Source organism: Mauremys reevesii, linkage group 1 (assembly GCF_016161935.1).
Source record: "Mauremys reevesii isolate NIE-2019 linkage group 1, ASM1616193v1, whole genome shotgun sequence".
NCBI lineage: Eukaryota > Metazoa > Chordata > Testudines > Geoemydidae > Mauremys > Mauremys reevesii.
The window spans coordinates 246,400,323-246,414,050 of NC_052623.1; the positions used below are offsets into that span (position 1 = coordinate 246,400,323).

General features: G+C 43.4%; 1 long non-coding RNA gene across 1 annotated transcript in view; it reads right to left on the reverse strand.

The window, feature by feature from the left end:
* Positions 1–13,728, reverse strand: part of LOC120395682 — a 56,493-nt gene that overhangs the window by 7,073 nt on the left and 35,692 nt on the right. The gene's annotated exons all lie outside the window — the stretch shown is intronic.

The following is a 13,728-nucleotide window of genomic DNA, read 5'->3' on the forward strand; positions in this document are numbered from 1 at the left end:
TTTCTGTTACCAGCTATTTTAAATTAGCTGTATCTTTCTAGTAAAAAGAATTAAAGAGCAAATCCCAACCATTATGCTACAGTTAAGAGCTTAAAATACTATTTACATTACAGCTATTTAAAAAAATAATAATTCTGGCAGCAACCACTGCAAACAATGCTATGGTTAAGGGTCTATCAGCACTTGTGTTATAAGCCTCTATTTTTCAGGGGTTAAACCTCAGCTGTTTAATTGTATAGATCTCCTCCAAGAGCACTTTTATTTTATTACAATTTTTTTGAAAAACAACTCTGGCTGGTTTGGGACGTATTATAGAAGGCGCAAAAGTGAATGATTTTGGGTGCTGCTTTTGTGCTGCTAGATGTTCAAAATAAGTTGCTTTTATTTTTAAATTAGCTGGAAATTAGGCCCTAATGCAAACCAGTGCCTTTGGGTATCTTGTAACATATATATATTCTGAAGTTGTTTAATTTGAAAAAGTGACTTCTGCTCTTGTGCAGAGATCTTTTGTAAGATCACATTTCTTAGGCTTTGAGGTTTGTTTTTTGAGGGGTTATTTTGTGTGTTTTGTTTTTTTGCATCAAGACTTAACCCTAACTTTTCATGGAGAGTTGTGTGGCTGTGTCCTAAGTGACGTGTTCTAAAATGATAAGGTTAGAAGGCATCAAGAACAGCTTCAGTTATGTGTGTACGTTAGAGAAAAGGCCCTTTTAGCTGACAGTAGGAAAGTGACTTATTGCTGACAACTACCCTCGGTGGTTATTGAAGAAGACAATTTAAACGCTGAGGTAGATGGGACAATACTTTTAAATATCATTACAGAAAACAAGAGATACCACATTCCTCCGTGTACAAATCATACTGTTTACGATGGTGTAAAAAAAATTCTGTCCTGCCTATGCTGGCAATTAAATAATCTTCAACACCTGGTAAGAGTGGTGGGGCCCCTTTCCTGGCAATCACTGTCAGGAACAGGTCCATCTCCTAGCATAGATGGAGCTACATTTTAAAGCCGCGAGACTGTTCCCTCAGCAGCAGGCCCCTAAGTATTCATATTCCTGGCAGAGTTTAATGACCAGTTAGGCTGAGGTGAGAACTATGAAGGGATAACATGTAACACATGGGCTAAATGCACAGTCAGTCCTTTCCTCTTTGGCACTATTAAAGCTCACCAGGAAAATAGCCTGTGTTTAAATGACTGACTCTCTCGTATGAGGCCATGAAATTTGGGTTTTCTTTCCACTAAGAATCTTATACACAAAGTACATCAAAGATCTTTGGTATATCTCCAATTTTTTTTTTTTAAACACAATCTCCTAGAACTGGAAGGGACCTTGAAAGGTCATTGAGTCCAGCCCCCTGCCTTCACTAGCAGGACCAATTTTTGCCCCAGATCCCTAAGTGGCCACCTCAAGGATTGAACTCACAACCCTGGGTTTAGCAGGCCAATGCCCAAACCACTGAGCAATCCCTTCCCCTCTGTTGGTTTGATTTATAGTTGTAATGCTGTCCTGAGCAACTCCTATTATCTCTTTCTGTAGTCACCATGGTGGAGGGGAGGAGATTCCTTAGTATCTATTGTGTGAGTTCTGAATAGACTGCACAATGGATTGATTTGGAGATGGGTTTTTAATCCTGATATCTGAATTTACAAATTTGTCCATCTAAGAGAGATTTAGCATTATAATATTGTGGCTTTTTGGTATGGATATGAACCCAGATTAAAACTAAGGGCTAGTCACAAAGCTTAACTTTCACTATCTAGAACATGGAGGAAAGGAATGGTCACTAATATCATAGTTCATTCTAGTCAGAGAAAACAGTCCTGTTCAAAGGGTCTCAAAATTTTCAGAGTACAGACCACATCTTAATTGAGAGATTGTGGTGTGGACCGTATCTTCTCCCATTTGTGATCCCATGAACCTCTGCCACTCCCATTCACAGTTACATAATACCCCTGTAGTGACTACAGCACTTGTTTACATGTAAGGGTCATATTAGGAAGGTATTTACATATTTGCTTCAGTGGTAATAAGTGTTTTTGCCTTTTTAGACAAACAAATTACAGTCTCCTGTTGTTCCTCATTCCACCTCCCCACTCCAACCTGTTTTGTTACTTTCAGCTAGAAGCAAGAATGACTTGCTAGCTCTTCACAGACCACAATTTGGGAATCTCCAATCTAAGAGTCATGGCAAGGGATGGGAATTAAGAAACCTGGGTTCTGTCCTTGACTTGCTGTGCCCAAGGGCAAGTCACTTAACTTATCTGTGCCTCAGTTGTCCCATCTGTAAAATGGGGATAATATTTACACTGCTTTTGTAAAGCGTTTTTGGCTCTTCAGATTCCAAGAGGAATATGTGCAAAGTATTATTAAGAGCATTAGTTTATACTGGGAAAAGTTAGCGGAGCATTTTTTGAAATGCTAAGTAGGTGGTCACTTCTGTAAATTAAAATCAGTCATAGACATGAGGGAGAAACAAATTAAAAACAGTTAATAATCTATTGAAGACTTTTGGCATATGGATTGAAAGCAGATAAATGGCATTAGTATTGTAAACTTAATAGCAAGCTCTTGTTAATACAAAGTACCACTGTTCAGATCTGTACAGGATTAGTGAAGAGAATGGATTGTGGAGTATGGGTGGGAGAAAAGTGGCTCTCATGAGGGCTTGTTGTCTGAGATATATGTATCAGGCACATACATATAGAAAATAAGTGTCTGGAGGATATTACAAATATATATAGCCCTTGATTTGGGGACGGGGTCAAGAGAAGAAATAATTTGAACTACGTGAAAGTGTGCAACATCCTCTCTTATATAATTTTAAAAAATGGAAATCTAAAATATTTAACTGAACCATTACCAGAGTACAAAAGACAATGTTAAAGAGGAGTGATCTTTCTCTGAGCAGCTTTATTGAGCAGTTTAGCTGAAGCCTAAGCCTACCCTAATTTTCTTTTTAATCATCCACCTCTGTTTTGGCCTCTTCGTTGCTGCTTGTGATTAAATTCTCTGTTTGCATATGAAGAAACGTTCTGTGGTTCAGCTTGTGCTTGTTTGTCAGCCAAGACTGCTTCCACTAGCATCTTCTGCCTGGCTGTATTCTCTCTTCATGAATCTCTAAATCGACGTAAACTGATGTTTTAAACAAATTATATATCTATCTAGTTCTTGCACTGCTGTTTTCTAATCCACCTGGTGACGTAAAAACAATCAAACCTTATTGTTTCAATTGTAGAAAGACCCTCTACCAACTGCTACCTTAACATGCTGTGTCTCTGCTGCTGCTGACAAATCAAGACCACTTTGGCTCTGCAAAAGCAGTGACTGAGGTTGAAAGTTGATCAGTGTTTTTTTGTAATTACACTTTCATCTTGCTTAATAAATTTTCTGGTTTATTTCACACACACCTTTCCCTCCCTTCCACAGTGCTCAAATTTGTGCACACCAAAAAAGTGGTATGGGGGAACCTACTACAGTCCCTCAAATGTACTTAATTGCCAACATGAAATGACTTAAAGAAAACAGAAAGACAAGGTGCATGAGGTAATATCTTTTAGTGAGCCAGCTTCTTTGGTGAGAGAGACAAGCTTTCGAGCTTACACAGAGCTCATCTCTCTCATCAAGAGAAGTTGGTCCACTAAAAGATATTATCTCACCCGCCTTGTCTCTCTCATATCCTGGGACCAACACAGCTACAACAACATTGCCCACATTAAATAAAATAGAAAGAAAAGTGGGCAGTGAGGAGGAAGATTGTGAAAAACAAGAGGGATCGGAAAGGTTTAGCCTGTACAGACAAAGTACTTAAAGGCTTTTTTGCAACATAATATGCAGCAGCTTCTTATAATTTTCTCAGCGGTCGGTAGTTTACAGTCATCTGTACCTAGAACAAATCTTGTCAAAAAATGAAGGTCTGTAGTGATTGCTGGGTATAATTTTATACATTTAACTGATTCTTCTGAAAGCTTCAACTGTGCTGCTGTTGTCAGACTAAATTATCAATTTATCCATTTGTTGTTTAATGAATAAAAAATCCTCCTAAATCCTATCAAACTGGCTTTGGAGATGTTGTGGTTTCAATAAACAATAAGCTTTAATGACTCAAACTACAGAAAGCAAAGTGTGTACTGTATACAAAAGCAGTGTTTTTATTCTTTTAAATACCACTTTAGATAAAAAGCCAATTACACATTCACTTAAATACATTTCTTCCCCCAACCCCAGATATACAGACCAAAACCTGTTTAGTGTTCGCTTCAGTACATTGCAAAAAGAAACCATAACACAATATACATGAGGTAATAGGCCATTAGCACAAACATGTTCCTCATATAATCCTTTTGTATAAGAACCCTTTCTAGAAGCTGCCAATTGTGGGTGATAGAAGTATTATAAAGGAAGTGATTTTAACACTGTTTAAGTCATTTAAAGCCAAGGTATGTCTGTTTAAAGACTTAATGGAAAGGTTGGATGTACCCAGTACCTTTAAAATGCCCTTCTGCTGATTTATATTCATCCCGGACCTGCTAATAATGAGTATACATAAGCAAATATCTTCTACCTATTCAGCATGTCATTGGTATGAAAGTCCCAGAAAATATCTCACGTAATCAATGTGTTCGGAGAGTTATCTAGCACAAATTACTCATTAACTCAATAGCACATAATAAAAAAGAACATCAATTAATTAATGAGTCACCCTCAGATCACTTTGATTACAACACAGCTCTGTTGAAACAGCAGTTATAAATGGAGCTGCCTGGCTTTATTCATTGTTTGCAATTGGCCCATTATTTTGCTGAGACCGTTGTCATATTTAACACATGCCTGCAGATAATTGTGTGATTAGTTTCATAAATGAAGAAGCGAAGGCAGCACACAGAATATCATGCTTACAGAGAAGCCTAAACAATCAGGAAGCCACAATACTTCCCACAATGCTTGCAAACCGCTGTCGCATGCAGGCATTGAACTGCACCTGTGTTTCAGGTTCTTTATTTTATTTTAATGCATACAATTGCCCTAGTGCTTTCAAAGCCCTGTGCAAACATAATTCAACTATGCATCCCAACATCCTGTGAGGCATTATTCCTATTTTACAGATGAAAATATTGAGGCACAGAGGTTAAAGGGTTTGCCCACAATCACACTGTCAATCTATGCAACCCAAACCCAGCATTAGCAGGGCTCCCAAATGTGCTGCTCTAATCACTTTACCACAATCCTTTATCAATAGAGGCCCTAATTCTGCAATGACCTCCAGTTGGGCAGCTCCCCCGCCTTTGCCTGTCCAGTGCCCCATTGATGTGAGTGGGGTTCTGGCAGGAACAGAGATGCCCTCCCTTACAAAGCTGATTGGAGGGCTGAGGCCATGAACAGTGTAATATATACTGTAGATTGAGCTCTTGAGACTTATACAAAAGCTGATTCTTTTTCTGACCTGAAGCTGCTTAGTACTTTAATTTGAATAATGCTTTAAAAACCCACTATTTGTGAATTGTGGGTGGTAACTATGGTGTTTTCAAGCTTTCTTGTCACCTAAAGGTGTTTAAAAAAAAAAAAGGAAAGGAAAGCCTAATAAAAGACTACAAAGTCACCACCTACAGTTCCTAAACTAGCTTGGTTAAATGCCATTCCAATAAGCTTATAGTGTAATTATAACAGTTCCCTTAGGTAAGTAGGAAACATCTGTTAGTAACACATAGCAGGTGTTAGCAATTACACATACCGAAATTTAAAAAAAAATGTTTTTAATTAAAAAGAATTCTGTTTTCTGAAAAAGGAACGCATGGTAAGTCCAAGCCTGTGTGACTCCAGGTCCCGTCATGCAAAACGATAAAGGTAAAATCACCAAGGCTTTCCGTGTTTGACTCCAGATTATTGCAATCAAAACTGAATTGAGTTTCAGTGCATTTTTTTAAACCACATACAACTGGTATTTTACGGTATGAGGCTCACTGACTTCATGTGATCACTGAACACCATAGAACTAAAAGTATTTGAGCATAGCCAAGGTGGCTGAATTTAAGCAACAAACGTAATGGGCACTGTGTGAAGGGGTGTAAATGCAGGTAATGCTGCCTAATATTTTGTTCACGTTCCCTTTATCCCAGTAGTGGGAAACAGTTTCTAGATTATACTAGAGACAAATCAAACTCTAATGTCAAATTACTTTGAAGAAATAGCCAAGAGCAATTTATAGTTAATGATGTGATTTGCTGTTGCCATTGAGAAATAACAAGAAAGCTAGCTTCACAGTAGAAGGCCAAGCATTTTAGGGGTGTGTTTAATATATATATATATATATATATATATATATATATATATATATTAAATCAGGTAAGTAACTCACTACCCCTACCCCCCAGCCTGTGAATATCACAATCAGGAGCATTTAATGATTCAAATCTGCACACACCTTTGCTGTCCTTTTAAATGAAAGTGTATAAAACAAACTGTATTTGAGCAAAGCAGTGAGCACCTATGTGAACACAATCTATGGATCTGCCTTAGCATCCAGCTGGGACCCAATTATTCAAGACCCAGTGATGCTTTAGACAAAAGTATTGTAAAATTCTAATATGGGAACATATTCTTTCTAGAAGCAGGTCTACAGCAGTGTAAATTAGATTATTTTTCTTCACTTTCTGTTCCACAGGAGTATTCTGTATTTACACACACACACACACACACACAGGTATGAAAAATAGTATCAGTATAGTTATATTAAAGAAAAATACATACATTCTATACTCAATTAATTCACATACTCCCAGAAAGCAAGAATGAATTTTATTAACTTTTTCTGCTTTAAAAAAAAAAATATTTCTGGTATTACATTTATCCACTAGGTTATGTTGTAGGTTTTGCTACACATCTTTATTTCTTATTTATAATATATGCCTATTGTTGAAGGCCTTTCTCTCCATCTAAATCATTAATATCTATATTAACCACAGCCAGACCAGTCCTTGGTAGTACCTGTACACCAGTGCCCAGAATAGATGAAATAACTGAGTATGTAAAGCTTTTTTATTCTGAAAAGATGGCATATTATATTAGCAAGAGCTTTTCTGTACTTAAAATAAAATTATTATTTATTACACACATTTTATAGGCCAGCCATTACTGTAGTTCAGTGTCCAGGTATCCAAAAATGGTTTTGTAAAGTTCAGCTGACATAGCAGACATATAAAGGGATAAATAGCATAGCAACAGGTATAACAGTATTTAAAATCCCCAAAGTAGAGTTATCACTATAGAGTACATACTGTAGGAAATGACTCTTGGACTTTGCTACCCAAATACTTAGGCAAATGCGGGTGTCTGTATTTTGAAAGCGAAGATACCAGGTGGACTGTTGACAGCAGATATGTAACTGGCAAACGTCACTCATTGAGAGTGGCAGTCACAGATTTGGCCCTGCTGTCACACAGTCATGCCAGCTGAAATGTCACTTATAAGCAGGGCTGCACGCAGTGAGGAAGATTCCCCTTCCAACTCCCTCTTCCCAGCCCCTAAGGATACTTCGGGGTTTCTGACACACGGGCAAAATATCTTTCCTCACCTCATCTCATTGCCCCCATCCACCACGGTAGGTCTCAGTGCCTCAGGGTAGGAAGGGGGAGAAGTAGGTGGCCAGCTCTGTTGCTTTCTGGCCTTAAGCAATAGCACATTTCACCACCATGGTGGAAGGGGAGGAGGAAAGGACAGGTAGTAGCTGAAAAGAAGCATAATAGTGAACCCAGAGAGAATGAAGACAGACAGGCACCAAGAGAAGGACAGGGAGGAGAACAAACAGTGTAAGTACAAATAGGGGAAGGATGGTCTTAAGGCTAATGCATAGGGCTGGGAGTCAAAACTCATGTGTTCCATTTGCAGCCCTGCCACTGATGTCCTGACCATTAGGATGTGATGGTGCTTCTCTGTGCCTCAGATCTCCCATTGATAAAATGAGGATAAGAAAACTGACCTAGCTCCCAGGCAGATGAAAATACCTAAGGGCCTCTCAGATGAATGTATCATTAATAAATGAATGTTAGAGGAGGGGAGAGAGTGACTCAGAAAAGATTGCTCCCTTCACACACATCACTCAAGTTGCTGATTGGGACATGGCAGATATGTACACATTAAGAGACTGGGGAAACCAGACTGAACCTGTCAAATTCCCATGGGTGTACAAATATATCAAATAGCAATTTGACCAGAACACAATCCTTAAGTCAAGACACCTTGGGGTGGTTCTGTTGACCTAGGCAAATTGACCAGTGTCCAGCCTTTAGTTCCTCACACAAATTGTTGCTGAATATGCACACCCATAGACCAAGAGCATGGCTTTCCTGAGCACCCACTCAGGAGTACAAGGGGGGTATAAGGTGCCCTCTGTGCAGCCGACTCACATTGCAGGCTACAGCATGGGGGAGGGAAGAAGGCAGCTTCTATAGGTCATTACTCCCGCCTCCCCCAAGTAAGTAGGCAGGGCATGGTTAGCAAGGGAAGTATGGTGCAACGGTTAGGGCACTAGTCTGAGATTCAGGCAGCCTGGTTCAGTGTCCTTTTTTGTGCCCTTGGACAAGTCATGGAAGCCCAAATCATCAAAGTAATTTAGGCTCCTAATTTCCATTGATTTCAAGCAGTTTATAAAGGGCTTCGCTTTTTGAGGGCAGGTTAGGTTATAAATTCATTCCAAAGTTTTATTGTGCCATGAAAATGCAGCAGTTCTGATATATTTTTAGGTTATGTTGGCATTTCAACTAGAGCTTTTGGCTTTTTTTCTGAAACTGCCCTCACCCTCAGTTATATATCCTAAGGGCTTTAGCCTGCATTTTCTCTCCATTTAATTTTAGTCCAGCAGCTTCAATTACCTTCAGAACTTGTTTTAACCTTACGTCATATTTGTCCTTAGACTTCCCTTAAACTAAAATGTCACCTGTATGAAACTCCTACTCTTTTCAGGCCTTGCAGTATCTCACTTGTTTTCCTTTGGAAGATGTCTGAGGCACTTGTTACGTAGAAGGGGAGGAGACAAAAACAGCATCTTCTGAATAGCATTATAAAAGTTGTTAGGTGGGTGCCATCAAGCTGGAGAAGACATTGCCAGAACCCACTAGCTGCGTCTATTATTGTTAATATTTGTCTTACAGTAGCAGAGGCAGAAACATAAGGATCAATGGGAATTTTTACTCTGAAAACTTAGGTGCTGAGTGAGTTTAAGCGCCTAGGGGATTTGGCAGGAAATATTTGGATCAGTGGAGCCCAAACTGGAAGTTAGGTGCCTAAATACTTTCAGAGATCCCACACTTAGTCTCTGTCCTTGCCTCAGTTCCCCATCTTTAAAATGGGGATAATGGCACTTTCCCACCTCAGAGTGGTATTGTAAGGCTAAGTACATTAAAGATTGTAAGACACTCAGATATGATGGCAGCAGGAGCCATATAAGTACCTAAGATATACACGACCCTTTCCCTGAAGACAAATGACATACACAAAAAAGAGAGGAGAGGGAATACAATCAGGTATGTTCGGTTTATTTAATAGTTTCATAGATTCCCAGGCCAGAAGGGACCATTGTGATCATCTAGTGAGAACTCCCATGTAACGCAGGCTACAGACCTTCCCCAAAATAATTCCTAGAGCAAAACTTTTAGCAAACATCCAATCTTGATTTAAAACTTGTCAGTGAAGGAGAATCCACTATGACCCTGGGTACATTGTTCCAATGGTTAATTACTTTCACCATTCAAAATTTGTGCCTTCTTTCCAGACCGAATTTGTCTAGTTTCAACTTCCAGCCATTGGATCATGTTATACCTTTCTCTGATACATAGGCACCAACTTTTCCCGGCGCCAGTGGGTGCTCACAGCCCCCCACCCTGACTCCACCCCTGCCCCACCCCAACCCCACCCCCATTCCAACCCCTTCCCCAAAGTCCCCGCCACAACTCTGCCCCCTCCCTGCCCTTATTGGATCCCTCCCCAAATCCCCACCCTGGCCCTGCCTCTTCCCTCGAGCAGGCCATGTTTCCCCTCCTGCCCCCTCCCTCCCAGTGTTTGCCACCACAAAACAGCTGTTTCATGGTGCAAGCACTGGGAGCCGGGGGGGGGGGAAGTGGGCACATGGCGCGCTCGGGGGAGGAGGCAGAGGCAGAGCAGAGGCAGTGGTGAATTGGGAGGGCAGGGTGGAGAGCTGCCGGTGGGTGCAGAACACCCACCAATTTTTCCCCATGGGTGCTCCAACCCTGGAGCACCCACGGACTCGGCACCTATACTCTGATAGACTGAAGAGCCCACTATTCAATATTTGTTCCTCATGTAGGTACTTATAGACTATGATCATGTCACTCCTTAAAATTCTCTTTGTTAAGCTAAGTGGATTGAGCTCTTTGAGTCTATGACTATAAGGCAGGTTTTCTAATCCTTTAATCAATCTCATGACTCTTCTCTGAATTCTTGCCAATTTATCACCATCCTTCTTGAATTGTGAGCACCACAACTGGACACAGTTTTCCCCGTGGGTGCTCCAGCCCTGCAGCACCGACAGAGTCGGCGCCTATGCCTGGGGTAGAATTCCCATCCTGTGAATATGGCCTACATTCTTTGTTCTTAGATGTGTGTGTCACAGTTCAGGACAACTACACCTGTATTTCCCCTCAGTGGTCCAGCAAGGCCACCCAATCTAGACATGTCCCTCTCCCTTCTGACTGAGGTATTTCCATGCTGCACAGTTCCCTGCCTTCAGTGAGTTATTTCCAGGACACACGCATGCTTTCTCTTTAGAGACTGTTAACAGGTGTAACTGCTACAGTTCTCACGTATCACACAGCACTTTCTAGGCAAGCCTACTTTATTCTTAAGGTTAAAATCAACATAGAAAGAATATACAAAAAACAATAAAAGCATCTGCACACATGGTAAAAGGGGTACCAGAATTAACCCTAACCCTAACATGGATTCTGGCAAGAGCAGGCCTTCAATTTCCCTCCTCCCCCCCCAAAAGCCCCGGGCGGGGGGGGGAATTCCTTTGTGGTCACAAGTTCCTCACAGCTTCAGCTCAGAATAAGCAACCAGTCTTATGATGATTCAGTAGGCCCAGTCCTTCCAACCCTGTCCTAAGTATTGGGGTCCTCCATAGACTACGGGCCCTGTCCGTTTGCTGGATCAGGAAGAACCTGAGCTAGTTCAAAACCAGGCTGTTTTTATCCCCCAAACCTTGTCTTTGCCTGTTGGTCCCTAAAGGATCCAGTTTGAACTAGTATCAGTAGCGTAGCTGGTGGGATTCAGCAGAAGCAGCTGCTTCCGCTCAGGCCGGCAGGCGCAGAAACAGCGCCTGCCGGCCGCACGGCCGGAGGAGCCGCGGGGCGGCAGGCCGGCTCGGAAGCCGCGCCTGCCGGCCATGCTGCCCACCGCACGGCCGGAGGAGCAGCAGGGCTGCAGGCCGGCTCGGAAGCGCAGCAGGGAAGGTGAGCGGGGAGGGGCTGTCCGGTCTGGGGGTGTGGCCAGAGGGGGGGAGCCAAGGGGACGTGGCCAGAGGGGGAGCATTTTTAAGTTTTTTGCTCCCCCTACCCTGAAAACCTGGCTACACCACTGACTAGTATATGCACACATCTTGGGGGGGGGGAGGAGGAGGAGGGTGCTTCTGAAGGTTCATAATCCCAATAGCATCTCCTCTCCCAAAGGGAGAAGGCAAATACAATGGCCCACTAACACATACACAAATGTATTTTAATACAATGTACCCAAAGGCATTAACCCTAATTCAGTAAGGTTTCTCTTAATTCCATAAGGTTTGCTCAGGATATGACAGGAAATTGTCAGTCTGCCACAGTATACATTTACATTTAGCCACATTAAAACACTTCCAATTATGTTTTCTGACAATTACAAGCTATTTAAAGTAGGTGTCAATTCTTCCCATCTGCCTCTCAAACCATTATTAATTGGCGGAATACATACAGCAGAAGAGGGTCTTCTTGAGAAGATATTTGAAGGAGAAAAAGAGAGTAAGGGTCTTATGAGTAAATTCACATTACACCATATTGTTGTATCACTTCACTTAGAAAATGTATCTTCAGACCTGCCACCCAGTAGACTGGGCATTCAGGTCTCCTACAGGTCTACTGGGAAACATGCTGGCCTGTGGGAAAAGCCCTGTCTGTTTGGCTGTCCTTCTCCATTCCCTGCATCCAGGGGAAAAGCAGTTAATAAGAGCTGCTCCATGTGCTAATGGACAGCTAGTGCCCCCTCCTCACTGTCAGCATAGGGTTGGAGCGTTCCTGGTCTGGACCATTCAGCCCTGCTCAGCGGGTCCTCGTTTGGCTGCCCATTTTCCTTTGGCCTGGGAGGGGAACTGGGAAGAGCACCCACTGCTGCTCAAGCTCCCCAACTCCCCAGGCCTGGAGAGGGAGATGAAGATTCTGTACTGCTGGCACGTTCTCCCCAGCAGAGCAGCTGGGAGATGCTGCTCATTTATGGGGAATGAAGTGAATGGGGAATGAGGAGCAAGGCCTAGCTTCAGGTAGGGTTGCAAACTTTCGAGTCGCACAAAACCAAACACCCTTGCCCTGCCCCTCCTCTGAGGCCCCGCCCATGCCCCACCCCTTCTCTGAGGTCCCGCCCCCACTCACTCCAGCCCCCCTCCCTCTGTCACTCACTCTGCCCACCCTCACTTGCTCGCTCAATTTCACTGGGCTGGCTCAGAGGGCTGGGATGCGGGAGGGGCTGAGGGCTCCAGCGGGGGTGTGTGAGCTCTGGGGTGGGGACCAGGGATAAGGGGTTTGAGATGCAGGAGGGGGCTCCGGGCTGGAGGCGGGGAGCTGAGGGTTTTGGAGTATGGGAGGGGGATCAGGGCTGGGGTAGAGGGTTGGAGCACAGAGGGGAAGTGAGGGCTCCAGCTGGGGGGAAGATAAAGGGTTTGGGGTACAGGAATGTGCTGTAGGCTGGGATTGAGGGGTTCGGAGGGCAGGAGGGGGCTCAGGGCTGGAGCAGGGGGAGTGAGGTATGGGGGGGCGCTCAGGGGTGCAGGCTCCAGGTGGCGCTTACCTCAAGCAGCTTCTGAAAGCAGTGGCATATCCCCCCTCTGGCTCCTACATGGAGGCGCGGCCAGGTGGCTTTGCGCGCTACCCCATCCACAGGTGCCACCCCCACAGCTCCCATTGGCCACTGCTACCATCCAATGGGAGCTGCAGGGATGGTACCTGGGATGGGTGAGAACATGCTGAGCCCCCTGGCTGACCCTACGCATAGGAGCTGGAGGGGGGACATGCTGCCGATTCTGGGAGCTGCATGGAGCCACGGCAGGCAGGGAGCCTGCCAGCCCCGCTCGCGGCACTGCCAACCGGACAGTCAATGGCTGATTGGAGCTGCCAGAGTCCCTTTTAGACTGGGTATTCCAGTCGAAAACCAGATACCTGGTCACCCTAATTTCAGGGATAAAGCTGCAGGGTCCCGAGCACATGAGTGCAGCAGAAACAGCAAGAAGTGACAGCAGGGTCAGTTTGGAAGTGGGTCTGGAGGACAGACTCTACTGGGGGGAGGCATTGGGGTCCTGTGGGGGATCAAATTATGTGTGGATCTGGGTGTTTTGGGGGGTGCAATCATTTTGGGGGTCGGTGCAGGGGTCAGAAACAACTCAATACTCTGTGTGAAGGGGGATCAAAATAAAGGGTGTCTTGTGGGGCCAGATTTAAGTGACTTGGTGATTTAAATGATCAGATTTAGAGGATTG